We start from the raw sequence: 4,659 nt of genomic DNA, 5'->3' as shown, positions 1-4,659 counted from the left end.
TGGGAAGTTAATAGTCTTCTGTTGGCGTTTACATCCCTCCGTTCTTCAAAAGGACCCCGGAGCTGAGGTTTCCTACCTGAAAAATGGTTTCTCTGAATTGCAGTGTCTAAGGGTTACTGGTAAAGAAGCTTAGAACTTCAGCTCGAACCTGCAGTGCTCCAGTCCCTTTTGTAACCTGATGGATTGTTTGTTGTGTTGGGTTCACGAGCTTTTTTTCCCACAGTGTCAGCTTATATGCTCACATGTCCTTCCCTGTCCTTGGTGGCAGGGAGAGCCCCACATATTTCTGGCAGGTGTGGAAGTGAAACTTACCCAAAGAACTCTAGATGTAAAGATTTGAACTTCTGCAAGAAGTACAACTCAGGAGAGCTGTATTTTGAAGGATAAAATGTTTATAATTGGGGGTTGGGGGGAGAAGAAGAAATTATTGTTCATGGTAAAAGATATTTAGCAACTATGGTATTCTTATTCTGAAGATTTTTCCACACTCAGGCTATCTGAGATACTGGTAATCATCCTTCTGTGAAAAACTGTACAGAGATGCAGGTCTGTAACATAAAAATCTTAAACATTATATAGTTCTTCCTGCACTGTTTTATTTTATTTCTTTATTTTCTTATTCATTTGCTAAGTACCTATAATATTTTGTCAAATGCACTAAACATTTGGGTTGAGCTTTTTGTCTTTTTTATTTTGTGGGGATTTTGGTTTTGCCCTTTTTAGGGGGTGATTACTTTGAGGGTTTAACAAGCCCAGAAGCTGTTGTGGCTGACACTTGTAATGATCAACAACAAAGAAGGTAGAAAATATCCCTGCTGACATAACCACCTGTAATACACTTCTCTTCAGGCTTTTAAAGATGAGCCATTAAAATAGAATGATCCTTCATGGACCGAAACTTGAATCACTGCAAAATGACTCTCGGTTGCTGTCACTTCCTTTTCTTTCCTTTTGGGTGGCGGGGCTTGATTTAGATTTTACTCTATGTACAGAATTTAATGTTGAATATATTAAAATAACAAATCTGGCATGGTTTGGGGAGGTTAGATTTACTGGAAATGTATTCATACTGTGAATTGTGCTCTGATGGTTAAACAAAACGACAAGATTGTCAAGCATTCTGTATTAACAGTGGATGTAGAAAATTTTTTCAGATGGATAAAATGTATATGGTACAGATGTAAAGCTTTCTATGTAAAAAAATTCTGTACAACTTTCTGTACAATATTGATTCTCATCTGGCATATTCTAATCAGGTTATAGGCCAATAAAGTTTTTGGATTATTTCAAAAAAAAAATAAATAAAATAAATAAATAAATATCAAGTCAAACAAAAGTGCACATTCCTGGAGAATCAGACAATCCCAGGAGTGCCTGCTAGACAAAACCCAGCAGAACACTGAAAGAACAAATAGTCATCCCTTCGCCTATTTCCAAGTTTCGGATAATTTTTCTTAATAGAACTAAGAATCCTCTGAGTTTTAAAATTCTCTTTTAGGAACCAGTGCCAAAAATGTAACATCACTAAGAATTACAACACTAGCACACCACAGTAAGCACACACTGATTACATTTATTCTACTTAGGATTGTCATTTGCCATTTTAAACCACCAGACTAATTGAAAGGCTAACTGTAATTTGCTGATATTTATGGCTTCCAGGAAAGCTTTACAAAGGATGTGTCTCATCTTATGCTGAAATTAAGTAGTTTGTTCAATAATTAATAAATATATATTAAGAACGCATCATGTACCAATCACAGTTTTAGGATAAAACAGAGAAATAAAATAGATGAAGACTCGTGTCTTCAAGAAGATTATATTCTTGTAGTGGGAAATTCCATATGAATTAAACATTTAAAGGTTGAGTAAAAATTAGGAGACAACATAAATGATATCATTTGTAAACTTGGGTGGGAAAAACCTTTCTAGTCATAATTCTAAAATCAGAAACTAGGGAATTCCCTGGTGGTCCAGTGGTTGGGACTCTGCTCTTCCATTGCAGGGGGCCCCTGGTCTGGGAACTAAGATCCCACAAGCTAGGCAGCAGCACGTCCCCCCCCCCCGCCAAAATTCAGAAACTATAGGGGAAAGAACCATTAGTTAGACCAGTGATTCCCAAACTTAAGCAGGTATCAAGTCACCCGGAGGGCTGAATAAAGCACGGATTGCTGGCCCACCCTCCCAGAGTATCTGCTTCTGTAAGCGCGAGGTGGGCTAGGAGAATTTATTTCTAACAAATTCTCAGGTGATGACAGTAACGCTGGTCTGAGGACTACATTTTGAGAACCTGGATTAGAATACATAAATATTTTAAATGTCTGTACTGTCAAGACATTATAAATAAATAAATAAATACATAAATAAATAGCTATAACTGGGAAAACATTAGCAATCTATGATCAATTAATGGTGTAAATTGGGAGCATTTCTTCTCTACTCTTGAAGTTCTACTCTTGAACTCTTGAAGTTCTTTTCTGTGAAAGGAGCTCATTTCATGCGATTTTAGGCCTTTTTCAGCCTCTTTACTCACTCTGATTTCGAGGAGATGGGTCCAATTACTAAATTTGAGACTAACTGAGCATACATTCAACTCAACTTCCTTTCCCTCGGGGGAACCGGTCTGCCACTGGCAAAGAGAGCAGACAAAAATCACTGTGCTCTCCAGCAATTCTCCTTACATTCTAGTGGAGAAGTTTATATTTTATCTTTATGGTACTAAGCTGATATTTAACAAGTACAGACATACCATCCTACATCAGTAAACATAAAAGTGATATTGATATTTTTCCTAAATCTTAAAAACACAGTGCAAACGTGTGTTTGCTTATTTAATAGTTTTGACTCTGCTAATCAAATGATTGCTAATAAAGATGTGGAGAATGGAATGTTCTTGTACTGCAAATTTATAAAACCATTCTGGAAGGCAATCGACAATAGTTATCAATTTAAATGTATAAACTGTGTAACTTTGCAGATTCTAAGATTTATTCTAAGGAATAAATGAAATAATTATGCAAAGATATATAGATATAGAACTACAGATACTTACCATAGCCTTCTTTATAATACTATGAAAAATTTGGAAATTATTAACATATAAGTCATTGGACATTGGACATTCCCAAATTTGGAGCTGAGTGAATAAATGAAATACTATACAGACATTACAAGTGATAATGTAGTTCTCTGTTGACATGGAAAGATGTCTACTGGGTGAAAAAAGGAAAGATCATAAAATATCATATGTTATATAATCAGATAAAACTAGAAATAAACAGCATATATAGAGTATACATACACACCATACATGTGGTGTGCATATATATGTATATATACCTGTGACATAAATGTTTGTGCATCTTTTTGTGTGGTCTGATTTTTTTTCAATAAACATGTATCTTTTTATCTTCTGTGTTTCTTTTTAAGTATGATTTTAAAACATTTATTTAAAGAAATAAAGTCATACAACTTGTTAAAAAAACATTAACAGTATTTTTACACTCAGAAAAAGAAAGCTACTTTATGTTTTGGAGAAATGCTGAATATGAGTTTGTTTCTGATTGACCTGGCTCTTTTTGTTCTTACATTATACCCCATACTTTTCAAAAATATATTTATTAATATTTACTGAAATCAGCACTTATCATAAATAGGTAAATCAAATCAGCAAGGGTAGAGGAATAATATGTGATTAGGAGTAATCTGGTCTCAATCTTATATTTTATTAAAATTTATGCAAATATATTCAATTTACAAGTTAATTTAACTCATTAAAATCACAGGAAATTTCTCTTTTTAGCCAGTAAGACTAGGACAGAAATTCCAAAGTAGTTCCCATAAACCTAATCCAATCAAACTAATTATTCTGAAATGCTAGACCTAAAGAAAATATTCCCCAGTCCACATGCAAAGTAAGAAAAAATAATCTACCCCATAGTACTTTTGTATAGAAGTCAGTTTTCTTGGGTTGCTGTGAGAACCACCTACAGACCATGTAATAACAAGGAGTATAAGGCTCCGTTCACTCATTTAGTGGTTCACTAGATCCAGAAAGGTAAGACTGCTTTGAAGAGCAGCTCAGAGCATGTCTTGCTGGCCTGGCCTCCTTCTGCAGGGGTTCCTGAATCACAGCAATTGCTGTTCCACCTGGTTCAGGGTTAGGAGGTCGGAGCTACTCACCATGTATTTACAGTACAGCCTGGGGCTCACAGCAGTGTCTGGAAATACTTCCTTGTCCAAAGTAAAGCTTCCTTATGACTATTTAATTTTAAATGAGTGTTTAAAGTGAACAAAAGAAAGAAACCTGCTACTTCTCTGCTTAACCAAATTGTCATCTACTGCATGTGCTTTTTTCATATTGTATGAAACCAGTATTTTCCCAGACGAGAAAACTGAACATCTTTACCCGTTTCATATTTTAATTTGGAGGTAATTAAATTCCATCTGCCCACTTACTAAATTTTTTATACCTTAACTTTCTCCTCTTTTGAAGTGTTGTTTGAAAATACCCTCACGTGATCTTAATTGTGGAGACAGTTTACATTTCCCTTTGTTTGTTTAATAACATTTTTTGATCTTTTTCAGACTTGGTTTACATTTCTTTATTTTTAACTTATTGATTCCCCCCTCCCTGTTATTAGCCGGAGATAACCGCCT

This window comes from Balaenoptera musculus, chromosome 13 (genome assembly GCF_009873245.2).
Source record: "Balaenoptera musculus isolate JJ_BM4_2016_0621 chromosome 13, mBalMus1.pri.v3, whole genome shotgun sequence".
Taxonomy (NCBI): domain Eukaryota; kingdom Metazoa; phylum Chordata; class Mammalia; order Artiodactyla; family Balaenopteridae; genus Balaenoptera; species Balaenoptera musculus.
The sequence above is the reverse complement of the archived record's forward strand: the minus strand, read 5'-3'. Positions refer to the sequence as shown.